This window comes from Nuphar pumila, chromosome 7, assembly GCF_984573655.1.
Source record: "Nuphar pumila chromosome 7, dmNupPumi1.hap1.1, whole genome shotgun sequence".
Taxonomy (NCBI): Eukaryota; Viridiplantae; Streptophyta; class Magnoliopsida; order Nymphaeales; family Nymphaeaceae; genus Nuphar; species Nuphar pumila.
Genome location: NC_143255.1, coordinates 96,930,559 through 96,947,353, shown reverse-complemented (window position 1 = coordinate 96,947,353; position 16,795 = coordinate 96,930,559). Strand labels below are relative to the sequence as shown.

Genomic DNA, 16,795 nt, shown 5'->3' with positions numbered 1-16,795 from the left:
CAATCTTCACAGCCCGAACAATGTTAGAGACATATCCATTTGGAAATCTCAGTTGTCTCAACCATTGACATACATGTTTTATTTGATCAGGTCCGAGCACGTACTTCGCCTTTGGTTTCAGTACTTTGCCATTATACTATTTGAGTTCCAATTCTGGTCTTTTACATATTAATTTTAAATCCATACGGGCTTTCGGATTATCCTTCGTTTTCCCCTTAATATTCATTATTGTATTGAACACATTATCAAACACATTTTTCTCTACATGCATCACATCCAAATTATGTCGTATCAATAGGGTCGGCCAATACGGTAGTTCCCAAAAAATAGATTTTTTTGTCTAATTGTGATCCTTCCCAAATCCACGGAAGGGTGTAGGACTGCGGGCATCTGTTATTACATCTGGAAAGTATCGCAATCTTCTTAGAATCTCTATGCCGGACAATCTTGAGGATGAACCTTCTGTTTCAGTTGTGCCTGCTTTAAATGCATTCTTTTGACGTCGGAACGGATGATCGCTGGGTAGAAATCGACGATGGCACTCTAACCAGCAAGGCTTCCTTCCATGCCTCAATCTAAAAGCTTTGGAATCCTCCATGCAGTACGGACAAGCCAACCTCCCATGTGTGCTCCAACCAGATAACATACCATATGCAGGGAAGTCACTGATTGTCCATAGAACAACGACCTTCATGTTGAAATTTTGTTTTTTGTGGGCATCATACGTGGTAACACCGTCATCCCACAGTACTTTTAGTTCATTAATCAATGGCCTTAGATATACATCAAGATTTTGGCCAGGTGAGGTCGGACCAGGGATCAACAGAGACAAGAAAAGATTTGGACGTTTCATACACAAGCTTGGTGGAAGGTTGTATGGAGTTACAAATACTGGCCAGCATGAGTATGGAGTTGATCTACCCCCAAATGGATTAAATCCATCTGTACATAGACCGAGTCTAACATTTCGCACTTCCATTGCGAAGTTCTGATGAGTACGATCAAAGTGCTTCCAAGCTTCAACGTCAACAGGATGCGTGATCTTGTTTTCATCGTGTCGAACTTTATTTGCATGCCATCTCATGTGTTTAGCTGTCCTTGAAGACATATACAATCGCTGCAATCTAGGAGTGATAGGAAAGTAGCGGAGCGACTTGTATGAAACTTCCTTTGATCTCGTGCTACCATTGCCTCCTGTCTTTGGCTTGAACCGAGGATGCCCACATGACGGGCATGATATGTCATTTTCCTGCTCCTTGAAATACAAGATCCAGTGATTTGGACAAACATCAATCTTTTTGTAACCCATACCTAGAGCGTTGACCATAACTTTCGCACGATAGAAATTTTGTGGCAATTTCTCATCTTTAGGCAACATACTCTTCACAATCATGCACAAACGGTCAAAACATGATTGACTCAAATTATACTCAGACTTCAAATTCATTAGTTGAAGAACTGCAGACAAGATAGTGTGACTCTCACAACCGTTCCAAAGTGGCTCATCAGCATCTCTAAGTAAATTATAAAATCTACTAGCTGCATCGTTTGGTGATTCTTCATCTACGGCAATTCTTACATCACTAGAACTCATAGCAAAACCCAGTTCTGTTCCCGCGGCATCAAATATCAAATTCGTATATGGATTATCGTGCACCACATTCACCCGTGCATCAAAATCGTTTCTAAATTCTTCTCCATGAAACATCCAGTTCTGATAATCACTCACAAAACCCTTCCTGTATAGGTGATGTCTAACGCCATGAGGTTCTACAAATCGATTATTCTTACAAATCTTGCAGGGACACCTAATCCGACCTGTGGGATCTACTGTACTGACACTTGTCGTTGCAAATTCAATAAAACTGTCAACACCATCCATATATTCATGCGATAACTCATTGTCCACTATCCTACGGTACATCCATTCACGGTTTGCAGTCATTTTGTCGTATGATGTTATGAATAGTATCCTAACCAGTTAAAAGAGAACCATCAGAATACTATGATGAAGAAAATATCAAATTTATCATGCAATATATGATGTCATACAATCACAAGAATTATGATGCATGCATTAATAACTTAATATTTTCATGTGCAAACTATTCATGACACGATACATTCATTTGAAGTATGCTTTCAGTATACAATTTCACATGAAAGACATAATCAAATTGAAAGTAACTACATGTAAGCATGAATACAATCACATCAAACATTGCAATACATCAAAATAATTCATATCAAACAAATGTCAAACATGTACCTGCAGCAAACACACTTCAATATCCCACTAACTACTACCATGCCTAGCATGGACTCCGTACTCCAAAAATAAGAACACTTCCATATTCATACATTAAAATCATGCTCAGCATGATCTCCGAACTCCAACAAAGCAGTCCTAGATATCAACAACTAAGTGAGTGTGTGAACAATAAAGTGTTACATTCAATAAATTAAATAACATGTGATGCGCTTGCATCACTTACTCACCACGGGTATTTACCCGATTTGCATTATTTTTGTCACTTACTTACCACGGGTGGCGGGGCACAAGCGAGTTCCGTTGAAAAATCTGCACAAAAAAACACTGTTTTAAAATGAAGTCACCACGAAAAAAAAACTGTTCTGGCAAGGGGTCGACTCCCCTGCTGTTCCGGCAGGGGGTCGACCCCCTTACGAAACATAGGGGGTTAACCCCCTTACGGAACGTAGGGAGTTAACTGACCCTCTGTTCGGGCAGCGGGTCGCCCCCAGCCTGTTACGGCAGGTGGTTAACCCCCTGCCGGGGTCGACCCCCTGCCCGGGTCGAATCCCTATCGGAAAGGCAGGGGGCAAGGGTCCCCTGCCGAAAAATGCAGGGGGTAAGCCCTCTGCAAGAAACGCAGGGGGTTAACCCCCTTCCGGAAAACGCGGGGGTTAACCCCCTCCATTTTCCGAAAGGGGGTTAACCCCCTGCCGAAAATGGGAGGGGGTTAACCCCCTGCCGGAAACGGCAGGGGGCGCACGGGGTTAATCCCTTGCGTTTTCCGGCAGGGGGTTAACCCCCTGCGTGAACCGAGAGGGGGTTAACCCTCTGCCGGAAACGACAGGGGGTTAACCCCCTGTGTGAACCGGGAGGGGGTTAACCCCCTGCGTGAACCGGGATGGGGTTAACCCCCTGCCGGAAACGGCAGGGGGTTAACCCCCTGTGTGAACCGGGAGGGGGTTAACCCCCTGCTAGAAACGGCAGGGGGTTAACCCCCTGTGTGAACCGGGAGGGGGTTAACCCCCTGCTAGAAACGGCAATGGGTTAACCCCCTGCGTGAAAATGGGGGTTAACCCCCTGCCGGAAATGGGAGGGGGTTAACCCCCTGCCGGAAATGGCAGGGGGTTAACCCCCTGCCGGAAACGGGAGGGAGTTACCTTTCTCCGGGCGGCGAACGGTGGGACCGACAGACGGTGGGACCGGCGGACGGTGGGACCGGCGGACGGTGGGACCGGCAAACGGCGGGAGCGGGACCGACGAACGGCGAACGGCGGGAGCGGCGAACGGCAGGAGCAACGAAAGAGGAAAAGAAAAAGCTGTTTGGGATTAGGGTTATTCGAAAGTTAGCGACGGCTTAGCGACGGATTAATTTCGTCGCTAAGCCAACGTAAAACTAAATTCGCGAAAATAGCGACGGATTATATTCTGTCGCCACATCCGTCGCTATTTAGCGACGGACTAGGTTCCGTCGCTAACGTCGTCGGTAAATGGTGCGATCGTAACGACAAAATAGTCCGTCGCAACATCCGTCGCTAATTAGCGACGGACTAGGCGACAAACTATCTTCCGTCGCTATTTTCATAAGATTCATTAATTATAGCGATGAATATTTGTCGCTCGCTAATCCGTCGCTAACTAGCGACGGAAAGATGCCGTCGCTAACGTCCGTTGCTAACAACGTATTTTCTTGTAGTGTTTTTAGTTGAAACAAAAAGCCAATGATATATCATATTCAGAATGTATCAACTTCATTGAGTTCTTGAGTATTATTCTAGGATTCACGGCAACATGAAGTATATGCCAAAATGAATTAAAGTTTAGATTACTAAAATGCAATGCACTGTATTAATTCTAAGTTTTTCAATTCTTTAAATGTTTAATTGAATATATAATATTTACCAATTAGAAACTTTCAAATGGATCGGGTATGAAGTGGGTTCGGGTACAAGTCAATTCAGGTTCGGGTGTATAATAGGTTCAAGTATGTAATTGGGTCAGGGTTGGGTTGGTTTGATTTTTAAATATGGAGAACCATTTGGGTCCGCGTACATAATCGGGTCGGGTTTGGGTTTTGATTTGCCCAAGACCAGGTCTGTTATATATATATATATATATATATATATATATATATATATATATATATATATATATATATATATATATATATATATATATATATATATTAGACCTGACTCAAACCTAAGGGTCCACCAGTATCTGTTAGGGACTTCGATCGGGTATACCCGACCCAGTTACACAACATGTTTTCGTGAGTTTTAGTGGCGGTCTTGACCACCAGTAAAAAGCTGGGTGAAAAATTCCCTTGTAGGGACGGTCCTCAATTTTTGTAAAACTTGTGCCCACTGCTGATCGAGGGCGCGTCCACAAACAGTGGATGACATAAGTCGGCCATTATTACACACCTCTCTCTCTAAATAAATAAATAAATATGTGTATATATATATATATTAAAAAATAGCAAGTCTCAAATAAATTCAGCAATTCCAAATGGAATTGCCTTTTCTTGACCCGATTAATTACCTTGACCTCTTATTATGATCTTTCCATGTATAAATACAATTCTCTATAAAAAAATTAAATTCTATGTCTAACTATTAACTAAGGAGTAGGGGATGGTTGGCTACTCTGTTTTGTGCTTACGGTCAGCCTACTGGGGGGTTTCTGAAGGTCTTTTTTTTTTCATATTTTCTGGGATAGACTCTTGGATCGTCAGATACTGGCACATTGGTAGGATTTTATAAAATTAAAAAATTAATAGTTATTCAAGCTGAAAAAATAATGTTTTTTCATTGAAAAATAGGATCCAAGTGTCATTTTCTAGCAAAACAACCATTCCGAATGCATCTGCGATGTAAGATTTGTGAACTCAAAAACCTCCATTCCCTTGGAATAGGCTCCTAACTTCGATAAGCACCTACTCTCCGCTCTTAAATAAGATGCTTTATTTAAAAAAAAACATGATTTCCTTTTTTGATTTATTGACATAAATCTAATATGTTTGCTAGTAATATTTGATTTCATGTCAAACCATGTCTCAATAGTTCTTAGAAGCCTTATGTTGCATTCAGGAACCAAATCGTGGCAATGTATAAAAAGAGAGCGGATCAGGTCAGGGGAAGCCTCAGACAGTACTCCGTCAGGGGTAGGGGGTGTCCACGGATCGGGTATGACCCAACTCCGACCTCTACCAGATCCTATAGGGTGAGGGTTTATTATAAAGAAGAGGGTCCAATTAACTATCCAGGTCAGACCCATGATGTTCAATTATTAAATGGGTCACTTTATGCGGAACCCAGGTCTGACCTGAGTTCCGATTAAGATCCACAAATTTTCAATATAAAAACTTAAAAAATATTATTTTACCAAGTATGAACCGGGAAAGCTGGGGTTAGGCAGACCCCTACCAGTTATACAACCATACCATTGGGTTTTGAACATGCAACGTCCCAACACAATGTGAAGTGCACTAGCCGCTCTTACCAGACAAGCTGAGCCCCCTGTTGGTCTGGTTTATGTAATTCTTATTGGATCCAGGTATGGTTTTTCTTATGAAAAATCTGGTCAAACCCAAATCCAGGTAACTTAGTCGTATCCGAGTTTGGTTCCACTAACTTTAGCGGAGGTCCGACCCGTTGACACCCCTAGTCAGTAGGGATGGCAGTGGACCGGGGGAAAGCGGGGCCCCGCCCTGCCTCACCCTGTTTGGACCGGGGATGAAGGGTATGAAATGGGGGATGGAGGCGGGGACGAAGGTTAAAATCCATCCTCGTCCGAGGGTGGAGGCGGGGATGGACGTGCATTTTTCCCCGCCCCGCCCCGATCCCCGCCACAACCCTGCCCGCCCACTTTTCCCCACAATATCCCCGCCCCACCTCATCCCTGTTTGAACCGGGGATGGAGGACATGAAACAGGGATGAAGGCGGGGATGGAGGATAAAATCCATTCTCCGGAGGCGGGGTAGAGGATAAAATCTTGAGGCGGGGTGGGGGTGGAGACCTTGTCCCCCGACCCGCCCCACTGCCATCCCTACTAGTAAGGGTTCCTCCCTCTGATGTCATTCAACCATGCCACTAATGGCATCAGAGAAACTTTCAATGTTTCTGCTTTATTGTCAGCCGTTCATTTTGAATGCTCTGGATGCCAATCATTTACAGCATCAATAGGGCCCATCTAGGAGGCAGTTAGTTGACACATGGTGTACTAGTGCCGTTCATCGCATGGATGAATGCCATCGGAGGGACCTTGATGGATTACCGTCACGGGTATCCCTGAGCTGATCTGCTCTCCTATAAAAATAAGAGATGCAGCCACCTGCGAATGTGATATCACTTTTTAGTGGTTGTAAAAAGTACAAACTCTGAGTCATGTATATGGATATCCAAAAAATGTGGATAATAATGCGCTTATTGTGCACGCAAAATATTAAATAATAGGATATTTGACTTTAGACTAGGGATGACACCGCCCTGCCTTGTCCCGATTGGACCGGGGATGGAAGACATGAAACCGGGATGGAGGCGGGGATGAAGGTTAAAATCAAAACCCGTGCGGGGATGAACTTACGCTTTCTCCCGCCCTACCCTATCCCTGTCTCAATCCCTGCCCCGCCCCGCCCCATCCCCAATCCTTCTTTAGGGATAGCAATGGACTGCGGGAAAACAGGCCCCGCCCCACCTCGCCCCCTTTTGAACTGGGGATGGAGGATATGAAATGGGGATGGAGGTTAAAATCAAAACCCATGCAAGGATGGAGGCGGGGATGGAGGGTAGGATTTTGAGACAAGGCGGGGGTAGCGACCTTGTCCCCGGCGCCACCCCGGTCCTCTGCCATCCCTACTTTATACATCAATTACAAACCAACTGGTGTTTATTTGGCTTCAATTTTTGGGTTGTGTGGAATTGGCAATTTCAAGGAGAAAAAACTAATAAGCACAAAATGAAGAAACTAGTTATATTTGCTGAACTAATGGAAGGTCACAACGGAAACGCATTAGTATCTGCTTCAACCCTAAGGAAGAGAGATTACATGGAGATATACACCCATGCTTGTTACCAATGCTTTCTCCAGCTTTTAAAAATCCAAATATTTTAAAACTCCTTAGTTTCAAAGTGTCCATGCGTGGACGCATGCACACACACACACATTTACCGATCTCTTTTTTCGCATGCTGAACAGTCCTTTGAAATCTATATTATCTATAAATTACATTAGCCCCAAGAGAACCATAAAATGCAATACGAATATTAGGAAACAAAATAACGCTGATAAACTACTACATTTCATATAAATGCAAGTACAAAATAACAATGTCATATAACTTTTGCAAATTAATCATATTATGCGAATGGTCTGAGCTAAATAAATCTGAAACGCCAGAACAGTTTTGGATGGAAGTTTCAGTAATAACTCGAGGATGATGCTAATAATATAATATAGCCCATCCATTATCAGAGACTATGATCTCATTGATGGAGCAAATTCAATTTGACAGAGCTTGAGATTTCCTATATCTGTTCAACCACAAAAATAGAGAAACTGCTTACAGAATCAGGTTACTTAAAAAGTAATGACGACAATGTTATACCAACTTAGTGAAAAAAGGATTTCAGAAAAGAGAATTCAAGCCTAAAGGCACGTTCTTAAGATCGTTATCTTTAGAACTTCAATCGCCCCACTCCGAAAATTCCGAAGATGTGAAAAAGGGTTTTGTTACGACTGAGTTCCCATGATACAACTAGGCTTGAACCTCAAGATAGTCACTGCTTCGCAAGAACAGATGACCTCTCCCACACATGAACTCTGCAAGCCAAACCGAGAAGAAAGAATGAAGAAAACTGGAGAGTCAGAAATTCTGATATCCAAAAGACGAAAATAGAAGATATTTATAACCTTTTAGAGAGGCCAAAACGTTTTGCGATAAATGAGATTAAAGGCCATAAATCTGACAGTTTGAAAATAGGATGAAAGGTACCTGAACGGTCACCCACCTTTGACTGTCAATCAAAGGCCTCCAAAACCGTCCAACAGTCACAAAGCGCCTTAAACTCAATATAAATGTTATTAAAACCTTTCAAACGGTCAGATGTCTCAAAACCGAAAAATCAAAATGGATATTTACGCCTCATATGCACCTCACACCACTGCGAGCGTGCAAAGTCAAAACGCCACATTGCGCCTCAAGCGCCCTTGCGCACGCACGCGCGTGTGCGCGAACGGCACGTCCGTTGCTGCACGATGCGCAGCAACGTCCGCAATCCACCTAAATACTCAAGGCTTACCAAAGTAAAGAATAGATTACAAACTCTTTATTTAAACCTCTTGAAAAACTTTTCTCTCTTAGATATGGGACTAAACTTTTCAAAACACTTTTTGGTAGTAACCATTAATAATTTAAAACTTTCCTAACACTGCGTAATTGTTTGGGCCAACAATCATAGAGAAAACATGGCAAGTAAAAGATTTTCATATTATTTTGACAAAGTTTTGATCTTGGTATTACTTCACTGAATGTAATAAATAAAATGCAATAGACAAAATTACATCTTGGCTGCAAGATGCAGAAATTCTGAGTTTTATAAATTATAACTTAAAGGGGTCGTGCATTTGCTAACTAAAAGTACAACTGTTTGAATTAACAATAAGAAAATGGATAAAGGGGAAAGGAAATCGTACAAAATCATTATATCTTAGAAAACTTTTGTACTAAAAGCACTACATGTTGATATCAGTTATAAAACAGAAAAGTGATAAATTAGTAACTTCAGGATGATGAAAAGCGAAGATGGATATAAACTATCTCTGATCGCTAAAAACTTGAACAAAAAAAAAACATAGGATATACCAGCTGTTCATATTAAAACACTTCAGCCCAAATGAACCATGTGACATGAAAAACTAGACAACTTCACTACTGAATTATGGTTCAAGACAGTCAGAGAAGGTCCACTGATAAATTAGGAACATGAGAGATCCCAAACCGTTGGTCAAAAGAAATGACCATAATGGAAAAGAAAAAAAAGAATTAGCTGACATTCGGTCAGGTCCCAGTCGTTATAAGAAGAGAGCCACCAGCAACATGCATACAACAACAACAACTACGCCTTAATTCCAAAACAATTGGGGTTGGCGATATGAACCAAAAAAGAAAATCATTCTGGGTCTTCCACATGAATCTTTCTCCTCCAATCATTTCTATCCAATGCCATGTACTCGGTGAGGTTCAAAGCATTTATATCCTTTCCTATCATCTCCATCCAAGTCTTCTTAGGCCTACCCCGACCTCTTTTAACTAATATATTTTTCCATTTCTTCATCCTACTAACTGAAGAATCATTAGGCCTTCACCGAAGATGTTCAAACCACCGTAAACGATTGTCTCTCATCTTATTTTCAATGGATTCAACGCCTACCTTCTTACGTATCTCCTCGTTTTGAATTTTTTCTTTTATTGTATTTTCACACACTCATTTTTTGAATATGATGTCTCTTGGCAGCCCAACATTTCGTACCATATAGTAAAGCGACCCTAATTGTCGTCCTATAAAACTTTTCCTTCAACCACAATGGCATTCTACGATCGCACAACACTCCAGTTGCACTTTTCCATTTCATCCACCCAACCTTTATCCTACATCTCCATCAATTTCTCCATACTTTTGAATGATAGATCCCAAATATTTGAAATAGTCATCCACCGGTATTTCTTGCTCACCAAGCTTCACTACACTCCCATCACTACTTCGTTGCTTACTAAACCGACATTTCATATATTCTGTCTTACTCTTACTCAACTTAAAACCTCTTATTTCCAATGTCTGTCTCCACAATTCTAACTTAGCATTAACCCCAGCTCTAGACTCATCAATCAAAACAATATCATCAGCAAACAACATACACTACGACACATTTTCTTGAATTGATCTCATAAGCTCATCCATCACTATAGCAAATAGGAAAGGGCTTAATGCAGATCCTTGATGTAACCCAACCGTTATAGGAAAATTGGTTGTTACCCCTCCACAAGTGCGGACATTGGTTACTACTCCTTCGTACATATCTTTAATTATACTAATGTACTTGAGAGAAACACATTTCTTCATCATTGTCCACCAGAGAACATCTTTAGGTACTCTATCGTATGCTTTCTCCAAATCAATAAAAACCATATGCAAATCTTTGTTCCTCTTTCTATATCTCTCAATAAGTTGTCTAAGAAGATGTATAACTTACATAGTTGATCTTCCAGGCATAAAACCAAATTGATTGTCTGATATCATGACAACCTTCCTCAACCTAGACTCAATCACCCTCTCCCAAAATTTCATAGTATGACTCATGAGTTTTATACCACGATAGTTTGTGCAATCTTGTATATCACCCTTATTCTTATATAGAGACACCAAATTACTCTTCCTCCACTAATTAAGCATCTTATTTGACCGCCAAATCTTGTTAAAAAGATTTGTCAACCATTCTAAACCTTTTTCTCCCAAGCATTTTCAAGCGTCGATAGGTATACCATCTGGGCCAACTGCCCTTCTTGATTTCATTTTCTTCAAAGCCTCTGCAATTTCTTTTTTTTGAATCTTGGGCATAAAGTCACGATTCATCTCATAAAAAAGAATAGAAAAGTCTCCAAGATCATGAGCATGACTTCCATTAAATAGCTTATCAAAATAATCTTTTTATTTCTCCTTAATCTTCTTATCTTTGACTAAAACCTTTTGCGTTTCATCTTTGATACATCTAACCATACCCAGATCCCTCGATTTCCTATCTCTCATCTTTGCAAGCCTATAAATATCCTTCTCGCCCTCTTTGGTATCCAACTTGTCATAAACCTTCTTATATACCTTATCCCTCGCGTTTCGAACTATTTTTTTAGCTTCCTTCTTTGCTATCATGTACTTCTCTAAATTTTCATTATCACGACTCTTATTTAGATTTCTATAACACTCTCTTTTAACCTTAATAGCTAATTTGACATCCTCATTCCACCATGATGTATCCTTGAGATGCCTATAAGCTAATCTTCCATAAAGAACACAAGATGAACACCTAAACTTGGTTTTATGATTTGAAAATATGTGAGTGCAGAAGATGCAACGTCCTATGATCTAACGCGACAGATCAAGTGCTAACAAGAACACCACGACATCAGAACTAGATATTGAGTGCATCCTTTCTATTAGAAGGGAAATGGGATATACAAAACGAGAAACTACTACAACTTTCTTATTTGGTTAGGCTGCTCTCTTGGGTAACATTTGCTGTGTGAAGGTTTACAAATGCTTGCATTTTGTCCCAGCCTATTCCTTGGTGTAAAAAGTTTCATGACCATCCCAAGGCTCTGATATATGTAGCTGGGTGCAAGCCAACAAGTGTCCGGGATATATATATATATATATATATATATATATATATATATATATATATATATATATATATATATATATATATATATATATATATATATATATATATATATATATATATATATATATATATATATATATATGGTACCCACGTCAGTAAGGAAGCCATTAGTTGGAACTCATAGTTGGAGGTTGTCGTGGATGTGTTCAACATAGAGAAAATAGTAGGAATCTACTCTTAGATCATATTTTTTGAGGTAAAACTACAATTTTACAAGGGTTGAAAATTTGGTATAATGTAGTCGGTTGATTTTTCACCCCCTGCAAAATCCTACTTACATGTTGGAACAACATGATCCAAAGCACTGATTTCTACTAACTCAAACATGTAGATCACATCTGACGGGCCAGATGGGACAAAATTATAAAAAAAAAATGAAAATATTACATTTTTTTACAAGGGGGTGGTTTACACGTGAGGGTAGAAAACATTAACCATAAATCTGTATACTTTCCCTGTGACACATGAGAATCGAATCCAAGATTTAGTTATTATAGTTAATAGAGTGAAAGCAGGAGCAGGTGTAGGATTGGCACGGTAGCATGGAGACATAAGGCCAAAAGTGAGGATTCAGCAAATCCCTGAGTTGAAGATTTATTACTATCGTGCATATTCAGCTATTCAAGACCACAATAAGGGACAATTTTAGGTTTGTAAAGGAGTAAACTAGTTTTTTGCTGCTTTTGCATGCCTTTGAAGAACATCAATGGTCAACAGTCGGTTCTGCAAGATTGAAAGGTCCATTAAACAAAATAAAGTGCATCACAGAGGAGGAAAAGAAAGAAGATAGATCTGTGTGCTTTTACTGAATCATTAATTAAATGTATAGTCCAAGGTTAATACAGATCATGCTTTTCTTGTACTACACCACTATTCAAGTGTATGGTTCAAGATTGGCATAGATCAATGTCACCTTAATCCATGCATTTAATTAGTACTGTAGTACAAGCAAAGCATGATGCGTCCAATTGGATCGTTCCCTTCTAACTTCGCCAAGGAGACTTGGAAGCTCATTTGTTCTCATAAAAGATCACTTTCCACAACCAGAACCTCAACAGCTGCGAACAATACACAAGTCTACATATAAAATATTGATGCAACTAATGAACTAACAGTCCTTGGATATCCCTCTGCGCTCTCAGCCTCTCATTTTCTCTGCATAAAACATGTCCTATGCATGAATGAAGTGTTATCCTGAAATCAGTTTACCATCCAAATCTGACTTCAAGTACACATTAAAAGCTTAAGACAGAAGTCTGGAGACTATGAACAGCCCAAGCAGTCAGCCATGTAGGTGAACTTTATCGTGAGAAACTCAAATTATACAAACCTCACCAAGGTCATTCAATAAACTAAAGATACCCTAGAAACACAGTCACAAGAAGCATAATTTGGTGCAAGTTTCTAGGAAGACAGCTCTCTGAAAACTTACAAGCCATTTAGCTGAAAAATTTTGTGTCTAATTTTACAAGAAGTTGACTGCGAGAAAGAACTAAAAAGTTTGTTGTGCGTTCCAATATGTGGTTTTAAGTCCTGTAAAGGTCACATAAAACCGAGAAGCGTCTTCACGTGGCATTAGTCAGTCGAAGGTCAGTGTGGATCAAGATACTGAAAAAGATGAAGGCATGAGCAATTTCATTCTTTTCCCAAGCCATTAGGCCAGGGAAATGCCATTACATTCACCACCAGCCACTAGAATGCACATAGAATAAAATCCTCAAAGTAACACACTAAAAAAAAATAGAACGCAGAGAAACATATGCCCCGCAGAGCCCAGCCAGGACTATCACCACAGAAAACAACAAAATAATTCAATGGAAGATAATGGAACTAAGAGCTGCGATTTGGCACCGGCAGTATGCTGCTAAAATATGTATTTAAATGATTTCCTTTATTGTAAAACATCACTCCGCAAAAAATTGTCAACCACTTCTAAGGTATGAGTTGTACAAGAACTAGCATGCCGAACAAATACTTGTGAGTTGTCATATGATTCACATGGAACATGAGCAACCATGCATGTCAAAAGATCTTTGAAACAAGATGCACAATAACAAACAAATTACGTAAGAACCTAAGAATCTTCTACGGAGGCTTTAGAATGCAAATTACACAGCATAAACTTATCTTTCAAGGCCTCAGCCTCACTCTCATATTCTTTGAACCTGTATATTTCCTGTTTGTAGGAAGAGGGCACCTTCCCGTCGCTGTAGCAAATACAGCACAGGCTGAAGTGAGATGTTCTCTCTTTGAACCTCGGCCCAATAATCGGATATTGGCATACTGCACAAGAATGGCCACCATGCCGAATCCTATCACTGTTCTCAAGCTTCACCAAAGCATTCATGATGCCAAAACCCCAGTCTGGATCATCAAACATCTCCAAGAACTCGGCGAATGATATTAGAGTAGCATCATCAGCCTCCCCATGAACTTCCATCATGTCACTCATACCTCTAGAAGGAACATATACAGCTCGCAGATACTTGATGTATGCAGCAGCATCCGACTTCCTGACTTGGGCATTAGCTTCATCAACTGATCGCCATAGTAGAGCATCGAAAGCTGTCCTCTTCCTCTTATCAGCAGTCCCAGAGCAAATGGGAGCAAGAACAGCATAGAACATGCCAACATCAACTCGACCGGAGCCAGACTCATCAAAAACCGCTAAAATTCTCTCATTAATCGCCTTCATGGATCCTTGGAAAGCTTCAGCCTTGAGGAAATGGAGCAGTCTGCGTAGGTTCTGCTCTAATGCAGCCTTGCGAATCGATCCCCCGGGCACCCCACCTCCTGAATAAGTAACAGGCACCTTCATCTCATCCAATTCGTTTTTAAGTACATCAACCTCGCATCGATTCAATCTGCTAAGCCTCTGAAATGCCCTTATCTCAAGTGCAACAGCCAGATCCTGCCTGGGAGTCGTCTTCTTCGTCACCCTCCTAAACTTGGTTGCCTCCACTACAACAAAACCTTCGCTGCCATCCGCAGCAGCGGCATCCCCCTTCCTTTTCTTCTGCAGAAGCTTCAAGTGAGCAATGGCATCATACAATTCGATCCTGTTGGTCATCTTGAACGCCTCCTTGAACGCCTTCTTTGCCTCCTCCGTCTCGCCCGCGCCCAATAACGAGACCGCCTTGTTGAGCTGCGCCCGCCAATGGTTCGGCCATACCGCCAGCACCCTCCCATACATTTCCGAGGCCCTCTGGTACCTCCCCATATCGACGAACAGCCCACCCAGATTGTACAAAGCATCGAGATGGCCTGGCCGGAGATCAATCGCCTTCTGAAACTCCCTTATCCCCTTCTCATCCTCGCCCATGGCGTGCAACACCGACCCGAGATCGCAATGGGCATCGGCGTAATCCGGCCGCAGGAACACAGACTCCTCCAAGGCCCTCTCGGCTGCTCTGTACTCACCAACCCCAAAAAGAGCACTGCCCAGAAGCTTGAGAGCCCTGTAATGGGTAGGACAGAGGATGGCAGCCTCCCTGTAATGCTCGCAAGCACCAAGAAGCATTCCTTCGCCTTCGAGAGCGATCCCGAGATTGACATGAATCTGAGGGGGCAAATAGGACCATTGGTTGCCGCTAGCCTCTGCTGCCTCAAGGGCCAAGAGGAGCTCTTCTTTCGCTTCAGAAAACCTCCCCAACACATACAAGGAATTGCCGCTCCTGAAATGGGGTCTCACGTCGGTGGGCTGCAATTCTGACGCCCTCTTGAAGCTCACCAATGCTTCTTTGAAGAGATGGTGGTCGTATAGCGTCCTGCCTATGGCCATATGTCCATCGAAGGCCTCTTCCTTTGACCTGCACTCATCCGCCCTGCTTCTGAGTGCGCTCAAATCCTTCAGAAAAACGGTGTAATCCTTCCCGCTCTCCTCCCAAAACACTCTCTTCGCTCCCCCACCTTCCGATTCCGACCCCAATTCCTTAGACCACCCAGGGTCTGAGAAGGCATCCCCCACATTCTCCCCCTTGATCTTCCCATCCTTCATCTGTTTCACCTTCAATCTCTTGATAACGATCTCGAGGTCGTCGACGATCTTCCGCGTATCTTCGAAGGCAATGCCGTGGTCCGGCGAAGCCGCCCAGGCGGCGGCGCTTCGCTTCCGTGGCAGCGCCTCCCCGGCCGCATCGTCGGCGATCGAGGACGACGAGGACTCGGAGACGAGCGATTGCGACGAACCCAATTCGAGATTCAGGGCGTCGAAGTCCCTATCGACGTCGCCGGCGCCATCGTTATAGGTGCGAAGAAGGCCTTCGAAGGTGAGGCCCTTCCCCCCGTTAATGAACACACTGTACGTCCTGAATACCTCGTCGAGGATGGCCTGGATCTGCTGGTCGCTGAATTTCACCCTGGGGTTGACAGCGACCACCAAAGCGGCCATCTCCTCCCTGTTGAGACCACCATCTTTGTTGGTGTCGAATTGCTCGAATATCTTCCTCACCTTCGCGCTCCGGTCGTCCCTGTCTATGGAAGCCATGCACCAATGACACTCACCAACTAAAACCTCACTCGTCCGCCTCTGGAAGCCATGAATCGATCACACCCACCACCCAAAAACTTCACCTTTTCAATGGTTTTTGGGCACCAAGAAGCCCACCACAGTAGCAAAGCAAGAGAAAGAGCTCCTGGGTCTCTTCACCTCCTCACTGATCTCTCTCTGTGTAACGTGCAAATCCACCAAAATTTTAGTTAATTCCCTCAACAGACGGTTGTACACTGCTACAGGGTTGAAACTTCTTTACCGTGGGCGTTGTAAAGATAAGAAGGGGAATAGCTGTCAATGGAATGCCAAAAGTAGAATGAGGTTATTAAATTTCAATGATATGGCTGATTTGGGGTTTTATCAAATTGGGGTTTTGTTTTGTTTTTTTGAAGGAAAAAAAATGATCAAATGGGTGGTTTTAAATTTAAAATTTACAGTAGGGAGTATGATTATCCAAATAAATTAGAATACAAATAGTTGACAGGAACAACTTGGCAAATCGGGGTTGTCAACTGTTCAAATGGGGAAGGTTGAGGTTGCTGATCTTTTGTTTATTCCAGGCTGCAATGAGATAGCTGGATGGTCGGGTCGT

The 16,795-nt window shown here is 42.1% G+C and overlaps 1 pseudogene across 1 annotated transcript; it reads right to left on the bottom strand.

Moving 5' to 3' along the window:
• Nucleotides 1-13,588: 13,588 nt before the first annotated feature.
• Nucleotides 13,589-16,373, bottom strand: LOC149832562 (putative TPR repeat-containing protein At1g05150 pseudogene; annotated as a pseudogene). Its single transcript, XR_016433112.1, has one exon. The product of XR_016433112.1 is annotated as a putative TPR repeat-containing protein At1g05150 pseudogene (transcript).
• Between the last annotated feature and the right edge of the window lie 422 nt (nt 16,374-16,795).